The 14,212-nt window shown below is 34.7% G+C and overlaps 1 protein-coding gene across 3 annotated transcripts in view; it reads left to right on the top strand.

Annotated features, from left to right (window-relative positions):
* The window catches only part of LOC120417731 (potassium voltage-gated channel protein Shaw-like), a 225,162-nt gene that overhangs the window by 44,379 nt on the left and 166,571 nt on the right, over positions 1–14,212 (top strand). For all 3 annotated transcript variants that reach the window (XR_005605501.2, XM_039579888.1, XM_052707324.1), the window contains exon 2: positions 483–1,243. The gene's annotated coding sequence lies outside the window, so the exon portion shown is untranslated. The remainder of the gene's footprint in view (positions 1–482; positions 1,244–14,212) is intronic.

Genomic DNA, 14,212 nt, shown 5'->3' with positions numbered 1-14,212 from the left:
ATCATCATCACCATTTGGCCTGGCGTGCAGGGCAGCCAGCAGCACCGTGCTGGATGCATGTTTAATCTCATTAGATCAAACACCAACTTGCCACCACTTTCCCAGCCTCTTCCCTCCTCTTTGGTCACTCCCACCCACCTCAAAAACATCTCTCGCAAACAGCATAAACAAACACGCCTGGCTGGTCGCTAGTTGGCTCGCTGAAAAGTACAGTCAGTTGCTTTCTCTAAATTTAAATATTTTTTTTTTGTCAAAGATCAATTTTATTTTGAGTGTTTCCTGTTCACAAAAAAATATTTTTCGAATCTTGACTCTTTTTTTACTATACTGAGTTTTAATATCCAGCTCACGTGTTATTTTTACCTCGAAACCCTAACCTCACATTTCATTTCTCGCGAACTGTGTTGCGCTTTCTAGTTGCACTAGTCGAACGGTACTAACCAGTTATCTTTTTTTTATCTCTCTCTCTCTCTCTCTTTCAGGGAAGCGAGTTTAAACAACTGGCCAGCCCAACCGTGGAAGGGAGGACAAATTTCCATTATTAAATTGGTGGTCGAGCGGCCGGAAAATGCATTTCCACTAATTCTGGCGACCAGATTCCGAAGAGAGCGCAAAGGTGAGCGCAACAGTTTGGAATCAATAACCCGAAAATAAACAAGGAAAATCGAGGAAAAGTTGCTCCTGGAGGCAAAACAACAAATAGAAACGTGAAACAAAAACACAAAGTCCTTGCTAGAAGAGAACTCCGACGTTTGGTAACGTGTCGCGAAGAAAAATTTGATTTTATTGGAATTGAACGAAGAAAGTTTTCGGAGTTTTTCGCCGAAGAAAATCCCTGCGCCGCTGTCCAAGTGTGTGGGAAAAGCGGCAACCAGCAGAGGAAAAAGTTCAATCAAGGCGAGAGTGTGTACCACAGTGTGTGGGGAGGGGGTGAAAAAGAAAAAAGAAAAGAGAGGAGGAAAAACCATTGCCGAAGGGAAAACTTTCTCTTCTTGAAGTTTCTTGGTATTTCTTGTGCTGGAGAGAGAGAGCGTGTTTGTGTGGCTGTGTCTTTCAGGCTGGAAAAGCTCCCAGTGTTTATGGTGGGAAAATAAATATATATTGAGGGGGCACACAACACACAAGTGAAAGTGAAGTTTTGCTGACGACGAGGAGTGAAGAAAAGTCATCGATCGATTTTGCTTCAATTTGAGACCGGGGAGGAGGAGAAAAAAAACCCTGCTGCAACAAAGTAACGAAAGAGGTATGTTCTGAGTGAGTTGGTTTGCTGACGGAGGGGGGGGGGGGGACAAACAATGAATTATGGGCGGAAGGCAGGAAAATGTTTTCTGCTTCATAATTCATCGTGAGTTTATTGGAAGGCTCAATTTCTCAATGATGCGGTCAACCGAGTGCCGAAAAAGCAAAAGAAAGCTGTCACACGAGCCACTGCAGATGACCGCTCTGCGACTGCTCACGAGGGCTTGGATTTGTTCGGGGGATTGGGATAATTAAGTTTGGTCGAGTGTGCTGAACCGTACCTTATAATAACTTGATTTTTGGGGTGTTGCTTTGGAGAGTGGGAAGTACGTTGTTTTTTTTTTCGTTTGAACGAGTAATCAACTTTTGTGACGGTCAGATGTTCCCCCCTGAGTGAGGACTCAATTACTGCGGTGGTGGTTTGTTTTCGTATGAAAGTGCGTTTGTTATGACCTTTAAGGTTAAGGTGTATCGGCCTGATTGCTTGTGGCAGAGCTGGTGTTTTTTTTTTAAGAAGCGTTGCAATTAAAGTTTTGATCGCAGAAAATAAATATATATTTTTGAATACTTCAGAGTACTATAATTCTATATTGATACAGATTTGTCCAGTTCTTATCGAGTTGTTCTAATGGTTCTTTAGAAAAAAGTTATTTAAAAATCCAAGCAGTAATTTTGTAGAGTTTTGCAAAAAAAATCGAGACTTTTTATTTTGTGTTTTTGAATTGGGTGAAACATTGTCTATGCCTCCTCTATGTCTACAAAAAAATATTTTGTTTCATTTATTTGTCCACACAAGGCTTCATACAATTTTACGGGCTGATCATACAAGATGGGCATATTTTAATTTTTAATTTTTTTATCTCCAAAAGGATTTTTTTATCTAGTTTAGCAAAGTTCTTGGTTTATACAGGGTGGCCACTCAAGTCGGGAAATCGGGAAAGTCGGAAAAAAGTCGGGAATTCGCCAAAATCCGCCAAAAATCGGGAAAAAGTCGGGAATTTATGATTTTTTGTCAAAAAGTCGGGAAAAGTCGGGAAATATAAGCATACTTGATTGAAAACTATTTTTTTAACTCTTGAATAATTTTGAATAATTTTTCAAAACTGAATGTTCATTGAAAAAAAAAACAGTTAAATACTGACCACTAGATAAATTAACATTGATTTGAAAAAAACAATATCAAAAATTACAAAATTAAAAAGAGAACCAGGCAATTTTTTATGAATTCCTTGACATTTTTCTAAATCCTTTGAATGAATAATTTCAGCAATTATGTTTTAATCATTCTTTTATTTAAAATTATGATGAAGTTTTAAAAAAATAGAAACGAGATTTTAAGTTTAGTTATCTTTAACTTTTTGTCATTTCCAGTTGAAACGAAGTATCAAAAACTATACTTTTGCCAATTTAAAAAAATAACATTTTGTACAATTCACTCAATTCTGCCTTAATAACTTACTTTTCACTATTTCAATATATTTGAGTATGGAAAAGCTGTTTAAGACATTCAAAATCTTAATTAATATTGGAGTCTTTGACACAGATCTTCATAATATTTTTCATGAATCATATGATCTCTATAAATTTTTGTTTATCATACAAGAGGTAAAGTTAATGAAAAACTATTATAAAAATAGAGCCTAATGGCCAGCTTAGAGTTATGATTCTATTTCATTTTGTCACATAGATTGAATATTTGAAAACAGATTCCAACTTGAGTTTGGCAATGGTTTTTTGGTAAATATTTTTAATTGTTTAACTAAGTTCTTTAAGTAATTAAGATATATTTTTTTAATGTTGCCGTTAAACATTTTTTGTGAGTATGGTTAAAATATTACTAAACATAAAGTTTGATTTTCAGTTTTCGGAAAACTTAAATATCGAATAAAATCCAAAATTTAAAAACTTTTTTAAGTTTTGAAAACATAAAGAAAATTTTGAAATTGCAGAAAAAATAATCCAAGAAATTTAAAGTTATTGCAAAACTGTTTAAAAAATTGTGTCTTTAAACATTTTGCTTAAAATAAGTGGTAAAACATAAAATTATATCTAACTGAATGTTCATTGAAAAAAAAAACAGTTAAATACTGACCACTAGATAAATTAACATTGATTTAAAAAAAACAATATCAAAAATTACAAAATTAAAAAGAGAATTTCTTGACATTTTTCTTAATCCTTTGGATGAATAATTTCAGCAATTATGTTTTAATCATTCTTTTATTTAAAATGATGATGAAGTTTTTAAAAAAAATAAACGAGATTTTAAGTTCAGTTATCTTTAACTTTTTGTCATTTCCAGTTGAAACGAAGTATCAAAAACTATACTTTTGCCAATTTAAAAAATAACATGAATGTAAGAAGTATTGTTGAACTTTCGATATTTTTTTCAAAGACTATTTGCTTGTGTTTCTACTTTGAATCATAATAATGAAGTTCCATTTGTGAAGTTTTTTTCAATTGTTGTTTAGTTTCTGTATTTTCAAAAAATGCCTATATTTGGATTATTTTTTAATTCATTTATTTTTTTTTATCTGTGGTTAATATTGACTTTTCTTATACAAAGTTTTTTGTTTGAAATCATTCTTTAGATAAGAAATGCGAACTATTTGAGCATTCTGGAAAAGTCTGGAAAATGTCGGGAATTTGAAAATGGGATTTGAGTGGTCACCCTGTAATTTATAATTAGAAAAAAACAAATATATTTTGCTTTACTTTTCTAACTCGTTTAATATTTAACGGAGGTTATAAAGAGGCATTGTTTTGCGCTAGATTCGGCATTGTTTTGCGCTAGGTTCGATTTGCGATGTTAAGATGTCATTTGAAAAACTTAAAATTAAATGTATTTTTTCAACTAAACTTGTAATTCAGATAGGTTTATCTTTTCGAAAACTTTCATAATGTAATTGGAAATTCAAGTGCAATCAGCTGGAATCCTGCGTTTCGAATAATTCTTAGCAAGGTTGAGTTTATTGAAAAATATATTGATTTTCTTTTTAAAAACTTGATGTACAGTACGGCAAAAAAAAAATCAAAAAAAGTTTTGTTTTCGTCAAAAACTAATTATTGCAAAACACTTTAACTAGTGTAAATGCATTTTGAAACACATTTCATTAAGTTTTTGAGGCAGTGGCTTGTTATTTATATTTTTTTTAGTTTTTACTTGGTATTTTTTCCATATAATCTTAAATTGTAACTCATTTTACGATTTAAAATCCTTTTCATTGAGAAAATCATGCTATTTCAAATAAATTGAAATAAAAAACATTTTTTTACTCAAAAAATAGTCTAGTATCTTATAAATATCACAACCAAAGTCGTTTACGATAAACTTATCGTAGCTCGATAACGATAACGGTGGTTCTATCGTTATTTTTTTCGATAATTCTTTTAAAAGTCTTTTTAAAACATACTAAATTCAACCAAATGATATTGAACTTTCAATGCCATCACCAAGAATATATTTTTTGAATATGTAGTCAAATTCAATGCATAAATACTTAAAACTATTCACAAAATACGGTTCTTTCTAGAAATTACTCAAATTTCCACAATTTGCAAAAAACAAGATGTCAAACAAAGTGCAATATTGTATGCTTTTAAATGTACTTTAAAAAATTCAGAAATTTTGCAAATTAAAAAATACAAATTTTTAATGCCTTTTTAATTTTTTTTGTGAATCACTATTAAAGTTTCAATTGGAAAAAAATATCGCTAAATTTTGAATATGCCTAAGTTTTCATAATTTGCAATATCATTCAAATTAAATCAAATTAAATTTTAATGTAAGAGGGAAGCATGCAATATTTTGCATCGTTTGATACCCATATTGTCAATTTTGGAAATTTGGCTAATTTCGAATAAATATGGTATTTTTGGGTTTTTCAGTATTTAAAAAAACTACAAAACAGTGGAAAAGCATACACAATTTCGTTTTGATTGATACCCATATTGCAATTTATGAAAATTTGAGTGCATTCCAAAAAAATGTGGTATTTTGAGAATTTTTGATAATTTATACTTTAAATCTTACAACATTTTCAAAAAATACATTCTAAGTGAAAGCATGAGCAATCCTCTACCGAAACCGGAAATGGATTTTATTTGTATTTTTTGATTTGGCTCAAACTTTTTGGGGGCCTTCCCTATGACCAAAAAAATTATTTTGTGTCATTGGTTCACCCATACAAGTCTCCATACAATTTTGGCTGCTGTCCATACAAAAATGATATGTAAATATTCAAACAGCTGTAACTTTTGAGTGAATTTTCTGATCAATTTGGTGTGTTCGGCAAAGTTGTAGGTATTGTTGAGGACTTTTGAGAAAAAAATAGGTACACGGAAAAAAATTGCAGATTTTTAAATCAACTTTTTTTTTCACTTAAACTCAATTTCCCAAAATATATATTTTTTGATTTTCGAGATTTTTTGATATGTTTTAGGGGACAAAAATCCGCAACTTTTGAGCCATAGAGAAACATGGTCAGAAAATCTGCCGCCGAGTTATGAATTTTTGAAAAAATTGTGATTTTTGGAAAAAATCGAAGTTTCATGCAAAAACAAGTTTGACATTATTTTTTAATGCCAAATTGAATTTGCAATCGAAAAGTACTGTACAGATTTTTGTGATATAGGGCTCCGTTTTCAAGATTAAGCCACCGAAAGTTTGATTTTTGTGAAATATTTGCAGTTTTTCAATTTTTTAAAATAGTGACCATAAGTGACCATTTCTAAAAATATTTTTTTGAGAAGTTCAGAAAATTTGCTACAAAATTGTCTAAGAGACATTGAAGATAGGACCTCGGGTTGTTGAGATAGAGCCGCTTTAAGAAAAAGAAACACGAAAATTGAAGTTTTCTTAATCGCACCAAAACAACCCACCGTTTTCTGATGACCATATCTCAGCAAATAATAGTCCGATTTTCAATTTTAATCCATGAAAAATTCGTGAAATTTTAAGATTTTTTCGAAAAAAATATTTTGATTTTTTTTAAATCAAGACTAGCATTTAAATGGGCGTTATATTCAATGTTTGGCCTTTTTTAAATGTTAGTCTTGATTAAAGCGGCCAGGCCTACTGCGTAAAGCCGTATCGCAGAGATGATCCGTAATTGGGTTGAGTTTGAGCACTGAGTGTTCGAACAACTACACAATTCTGAATCGACGGGGAGGAAGAAGCGTGGGGACACACCACCATACGCTCCGAGATTTTTGGATGTATTCGTTGGGAGCACCATGCCAAGAAGGTTTGGTACTCCGGGACCTTCTGGGATGGGACATTGTATTTACATAATGCCCTGGACACTATTTGCGAGTAACACTTTTTTCCATTACTATTTTTGTTAATTCACAAAAATTTGGAAACATAAAAATAATATTTTAAAAATTTAAAGAAAGCAAATGTCAAATTCAAATTTGCAATTATGTTTTTCTTAACTTTGATCATAATCATAAAATAATTTTGTTTTTGTTGATTATTGAAGATAAGAATGAAATACATAATTGTAGTTGGAAAATATGACCGAAAAAAAATATGACCACCGTGCTTAAATCTATGACAACTTATCAAAATCTGAAGCAACAATCTATATATTTAGAGCACTTATTCTTAAGATTATAAAAAAACCATCAACTCCAAACATTGCAGCATTTTGAAAGGCTTCGCATAAAGAAAGATGTCACCCTTGACTTTACTATGATTTTGTAGCTCTTTACCACCTATACCACGAATAAAGGAACATTATCATCAACAAAAACGAAAAGTTATATTAAACTATTTGGCCATGAATGAATGGAGTGAAAAATACACAAAAACTTTTACTTATTAATTTAAAAACATGTCTGAATCAGGCTGCACTGAAAGCCGTTTTGTTTGTGACCAGGAAGTCAGGAAGTCTTAAATTGAAAGTTTATGATTTAAAGAAATCAGTTTGATTATGATTGGGTAATGCCAATAAATTCTTCAGGAAGACCATTTATATCAGTTCCAGGTAGTAACACACCCACTTGCGCTAACTGTTTTGAATTGTTCCAGTTAAACTCAAGTAGAAAACTCACCCACTATAATGTACATTTCACCTCCCGAAAACGAGATTGATCGATTCCGAATTGAATTTTGCGAAAGAAGCGTCGTCAATCACCGCCCTTTTCTCCCCTGTGCCAGTGAGATTTAGAGTTATTACTGTGAACCATAACATACTGGCTCCCACACAAATACCGGTACGACCTCAAACGAAAATCCTGCTGTAAAAAGTCCCATTGCGGCCAAATGGCGACCCTCGATACTACACCCACCACGCAAGAAGGGGACCAAAGTGCCAACATCTCGCGATCCCAAAGGAGGGAGTGCGTGCGTTACTGTTTAATCAATACTGATGTGGTCGGTGCAAGTCGCTCGGTGTGTGTTTGTGCGTAAGTGGAACATAAATTTCATTCGATCACAGAATTTATGACCGTTATTAGTTTTTCCTCGTGCGCGCGAGGTCGTGAAACTGCGCCGGGGTGGACTATAAAAATTACCCAGAGCATTTTCGATCGGTCGTCGGACCACCATCAGGATTTTTTACGACCTAAATGTGTGCCCTAAATCCTCATATTTTTTCCAAAGCCAGTTTGGCGATTGATGCACGTGATACGCGAGATCACTTCGATTCTGGAGGAACCTTTTTTGAGACGATATTGAACCAAGGGAGAACGCGAAAACGTTCAATTTTGTGCGGTTTAAAAAATTTAACTCTTTTTTCAGTATTATCCCTTCAAATACCATATGGGAAGGCGACGGCGAGCTTAAGGGGTACGACGAGGGACAGTCGCGGGTGGAATAAATTCAAGGGACAAACGACTCTCCGCTGGGGAGCATTAAATTTGCTTCTTCCAAACGTGGGGCTTATTGAATCACGTTTGTTTTGCTTTTGTGATTTGGGGTTAACACAGTTTTTGAATTGACAAAAGAAAAGAAAAAAAATACAAACTCCTTATCATGTATTTAAAAATATATCATCGTTTACATAAAAAATTGTTTATAATGTTGAGAAACAAAAATTTAAATCTTTTATTTTTTTTTGTGAAGTATATTTAGATTGCGATTAAAATTTATTTTAGCCTCATAAACTGTTTGCTCAGGACATTTTATTTAAAATAATCATTTACTGTGTTAACCTGTAATGCAATTTAATACTTGTTGAGAAATAATCTATGTTTGTTTTCAAAACAACAAATGCGCCATGGGTTACCTACGTAGATAGGACCTTTTAAAAAGTATGCGAGTAATCATAAGAATTAAATTTGGACGCAATTTGCTAGAAAATTTACTTTTGGTTATGTCACTAAAATTACCAATATGGCATAGAAATTATTTTTTGTTTGGAATCGAAAATCGTATCGCGCACAAACAAGCCTTTGTCTTTATACCTAAACATCCAAAATGGCTCCTTAGCAAGGCTGTTTACGATAAAATTACCATGGTTTTATAACGATGACGATAATTCTATCGTTATCGTTATTTCTATAATTCTTTTGGCGATAAACCGACCATAACTCGATCTTAAAATCTTTCCAAAATCGACTTTATTCAACCAAACATGTAAAATTTTCAATGCTCCCTAGAAACATTTTTAAACTTACAGGTTTTATCATGGTTCTGAAAACCCTCATACGGCCTAAATAGGCTTTTATGGCCTACTTAAAACCTAAAATGTTACTAGGGCTTTCATTAAGAATATATTTGTTTGAATAAAATGGAAATTTCAAAGTATAAATACTCAACATTATTCATAAAATACCGTATTTTTCAAAAGTACTAAAATTTTCGTAATTTGCAATATGCGAATCTAATGAAGCGAAATTTGTTATGCTTTTTCACTTTGACAAAGTTTTTTTTTTAAATTTCTAAAAAATAATCACAAAATATCATATTTTTTGAAAATACTCAATTTTTTAGATTTTCAATATGGGTATGAAAGGAAGCGAAATTTGTCAGGCTTCTTAAAATTATTAGAGTTTTTTTGAAAATACCAAAATTTTCACAAAATACCGTTTATTCGAAATAACTCAATTTTTTATGATTTTTAATATGGGTATCAAACGAAGCGAAATTTGGTGATGATGCTTTTTCACTTCACAAAGTTTTTTTTTTTTAAATACTCAAATGTTCACAAAAACAGTAATTTTTCAAAACACCCAAATTTCAAAAAAAAATATAATGGGAATCAAAGGATGCGATATTTGTTATGCTTTTTCACATTTTTTGAGTTTTTTTTTAAAACCAAAACTTCCACAAAATACCTTATTTTTTCGAAAGAACTCAAATTTTCATGATTTGCAGTATTCATATCGAACGAAGCGAAATTTGTTAAAACCCAAAATTTTCATAAAATACTGTTTTTATTTTCGAAAGTACTCAAATTTTTATGATTCGCAAAATGGGTATCAAACGAAGTGAAATTGGATGATGATTCTTTTTCACTTCATTTTTTTTTAAATACCGAAATTTTCACAAAATATCATATTTTTCTAAATTATTCAAATTTTTATGATTTGCAATATGAGTATCAAACGATGCGAAATTTGGTGATGATGCTTTTTCACTTCATAAAAGTTTCTTTTGAAAATAAAATTTCAATTTTTTTAAATTTCAAAAAAAAAATATGGGTATCAAAGGAAACGAAAATGGTAATGTTTATCACATTTTTTGAGTTTTTTTAAATACCCAAATTTTCACAAAATACCGTATTTTTTCGAAAGTACTAAAATTTTCATGATTTGAAATATGGGTACCAAATGAAGCGACATTTGATGATGATTATTTTTCACTTCATAAGATTTTTTTGAGAAAATTCATAAAATTTTACAAAATACCGTTTTTTTCCAAAATACTAAAATTTTAAAAATCTCCAATATGCATTTACACATTATTAGAGTTTTTTAAACACAACAATTTTAACAAAATATCGTATTTTTTCGAAAGTACTCAAATTTTTATGATTTGTTGGGCATCAAAAAATAAAATAAAAAAAATATTCGAATTATCTAAATTTGCAAGGGAATCAAAATTTAGAATGCATTTTTTTCATTTTTTTTTTGTAAGTCACTAACATTTTTACAAATTATCGTAAATTTTCGTAATTTCTATAATTTGCAATATGTATGAGTATCAAACAAAGCTAAATTTTTAATGAAGCATTCAAAATTTTAAGGTATGTGCTTCAATCATGCAAAATTTCGCCGCGTTTGGTACCCTTATTGTATTTTTTGAATAATTCATACTTTCAAAAAAAAAAACGGTATTTTATGAACATTTTATCATTATTAAAAAATTCTAATGGTGGGAAAATGCAAACCGAATTTCACTTCGTTTGTATCCCATATCGCAAATTATGGAAATTTTAGGATTTTCGAAAAAAAAGTAGAAAAACTCTTAAAATTTAAAAATGCATGAAAAATTTCCTTTCGTTTAGACCCCAGTTGCAAATTTTGAACATTAGAGTATCAAAAAAAAAAACGGTATTTTGTGAAAATTTTAGTTTGCTAAATTATTATCATTGTATCATTTTTATATTTATAAAATCCAAGATAGCGATCAATGCCGTTGAAGTTATTTTGAGAATGTTATTTAATATATTAATGAACTTGGAATCAAGGAAACAACTAATGAATATTGATTAAGGAGTCGGATTTCCTTTAAAAAATAAGCAGCTTAAAAAAGACAATATTGATTCGATTATTCAATTTTTTGCATGAAATTAAAATTGTCTACTTTTTATTTCATATGTCATAGCCTAATCTACTTATACTTTAAAATTGCTATCGATTACTAAGTATTCAATTCAATTCAATTCATGTTTATTTCTTGTACTAAGCATAATAAATTTTGTTTTAACTTATAAACTAGTGTAGAGTTATGGAGATCCTTGCAGCTACAGCATTATCAGTAATCATTAGATTAAATTAATTTGTTATAATAGGTGAGATTTAACGAAAGCAGAAAAATTCAATTACAAAAAAACTGCTAAAATTGCTAATAGGTGGATAGAGGGAAGAGAAACTTAAAGCTATATCACAGAGGGATAAATGTCAGATTTATTCTGACGTCGAAAAACTACTGGTTTTCAGACCTAAGCAGTCCCCAGGTACTTCGCCATCAGCTCTTGCAGCGCACAGAACTGCTCAAGCTTAGATTGGCAGGAACTGAGACGGCTAATCATATCCCTCGCCAGCGAGAGAAATTCTGTGAGGGTGAAGAGGCCACCATCACTCGTGTTGTCCGGAGCCGGACCGTTTCCGTTGGCCGCCACGCTGGCGTAAGTGCGGCTAAATCCTGGCGGGTTCGGGTTACCGGTCGAGAGACGACCAGTCGAAGTCCTAAGAGGCTGATGCGTCGCTGGGTTTTTCCGCTTTTCCAGCGCCTCAAGGTACGTCTTCCGCGCGGTGCACCCGCGGTAGTTTGCAGTGTGGTTGCCATCGCAGTTCGCACACTTCACTTTTTCCTTCTGCTGCTCAGCGGTCTTATCCTTGTCCAGGAACTCCTTCCGGGGAAGCGCACAGCTCGCCGTGAGGTGAGCGTCACCACACTTGACGCATTTTGGCGCCAAGGTACAAAACCGGGACCCGTGTCCGAAGCGTTGACACCGGTGGCATTGTGCTGCGTCAGTCGGCCGCTTGGTGAAGTACCTCCACCCGACCAGAAAACCTTCAACAGCCTTCACTTTGCGGAGATCTTGGATTTTCACCGAACCCCGGTCGAAGTATAACAGCCACAGGAAATGATTCCCTGTGCACCTTGGCCTCTCGAGGGTTAACGTTTTGCTCTTTGAGGGACTTTTTGAGCTCCTCCGGCGTGCTTGGTATGTTGTACCCGCTCAGCACTACTTTGACTGCCGATTGGTCAGCCGGCTCGTGCGTGTAGTAAGGAATGCCAGCTTTCGCCAACGCTTCCATCGATTTCTCAAACATTGGTCGACCAAAGGTGTATACCTTGACCGACGTTCTGAGAATTCGCATCGCAAATTCGCAATCACCATCCATCAAAACTTTATCAATTTTTGCAGCAGGAAGGTCGAGAACACTGATGGGTGGGTTACGCTTTAGCTTCGGCGTGGTTTTACCTTGCGCTGGTATTGGTGTGTTAGTTGACGATTGTTTATCATCGTCTCCTTCATCGTCGTCATCGTTGTCGGACAATAGCTCGAAATCGTTTGAGGTTGGAACTGTTAACGTGGAAGTTCCCGGGTTGCTGGTGGATTTACCACCTCCAGATTGCTGCTGCTGCTTGTTCCGGTTGGCCATCTGCCTGGTCACGATCGAGCTCGGAACGGTGACGCTCGAAGTTGACTTAGTCGAATCAACTGCCGCCGTAAGTACGATGCTGGGGCGTCTTGGGTCGGGCGAGGAGGACTTCTTGGTGCGGTGTAAAGAACCATTTTGGCCGCGTCCCCGAAGTGAACTCGAGTTGCCACGGCCACGACCGTTCTTTCCCATCGCGGGGAAGTTAACTCGCGGGTAATTTGTTACACTTTAACCGTGAAAACGAACGATATCCGCGGAGCACCAAAACACTTGCTGTTGGTGGCTGCAGTGTTACCAGCTCGATGACTAAGTATTCAACTGTTCATTTATTTCCATTTCTAATTATTCAACTGTTGATTTATTTCCACAACAAAATCTGAGTTTTCAGACCAAAAAAATTTTTTTTTTTTCAATTTCGGGAATTCCCGGGACAAAATATCAAAAATCCCGGGATTCGGGAATTCCCGGTTTAGGGAAAATCCCGGGAGATGCGTTGACTGAAACCAACATAAAAAAATGAGTTGAAGCAAATCTTATATTTTACATTTTCACTTAATTTTAGCATCCTTCACGAACTCCAACATCCCCTATCATTCCCGTTCCTCTGCCCCTTTATCCGTTGACATCCTGCCGCTCAATCCAAAGTGGCAAATCGTGGCTCAAACAAACCGTGAGCATCACCACCGCCAGCTGATCGCTTTCCCCTAATAAAACTATCTAGCAGCAGCAGCACCATCACCAGCAGGGGGTAGAAAACATAAAGAAAATCTACATAAAAAGCCGCCCGTTATCGGTGTCGTCCTCGCCGTCGACACCATCGTCCTTTTTGCTCGAGGACCGCCTGTTGGTTCCGTTCGCACCGAGATTTGTAGTCGCGCGCGAGCATGTCCTTGGCCATCGCTGACGACCTTGGTGGGGGGTGGTGGTGGTTCACGATGAGAAGTTACGAGGCAAAATGGCGCACAATTTTCCACCAACTCTGGGGTGGACGGGGTGGTGGGACGGGAAAGCGACGACGAGCTGTCTCAGATGTCATTAATATAGAGTCGCGCTGCGGAAAAGTCTCCGGCATAATTTAAATGCAAAGCTCGGGATCGGAGAAAATTGTTTTCCCACGCCGACGCAGCTTTCATAACGTACTGTTGCGGCGATTGACTTCGGTTGGCTTGGGGTTTTAACCTTTTTTTATATATAAGTTGTGTAAAGATATCAAAATTTTACTAAATGGAAACATTTTAAGACACCGATAAAAGTACAAATTTGCCCCAATCAACGGTAACGATTCAACTGGCAGAGAATATTTTTCCATCTAAAGCTGGCACCGTTGATGATGGGACCCAACAAGCCAGCATCAGAGCCAGAGAGCCATGTCAGAGGACACCATAACCGAAACCACCCCGCCCCCCTCCTGGGTGAAAGCTCACAAGAAAGAAAAAAAACAAGCTAGAAGAAGTCGTTCCAAGTATTGATTTTGGCTTATCGTGAAGCTTTCTGACAGCAGAAAGTATCGGCATTTGGTGTGGTTATATTTATTTGACGGTTATTGGTTTTTGCTACGCCACGGACGCGCTGAGCTGTTTGTGGTGAAAGATCTCCGAAAAGCCATAATTGATCTCGACACAAGATAATCTGGTAATGGAACGGTGCCCGCTGCCACCGCAGGCAGAAACCGGTGGGATGGTTTTGCGGA

Source organism: Culex pipiens, chromosome 2 (genome assembly GCF_016801865.2).
Source record: "Culex pipiens pallens isolate TS chromosome 2, TS_CPP_V2, whole genome shotgun sequence".
Taxonomy (NCBI): Eukaryota; Metazoa; Arthropoda; class Insecta; order Diptera; family Culicidae; genus Culex; species Culex pipiens.
The sequence above is the reverse complement of the archived record's forward strand: the minus strand, read 5'-3'. Positions and strand labels throughout refer to the sequence as shown.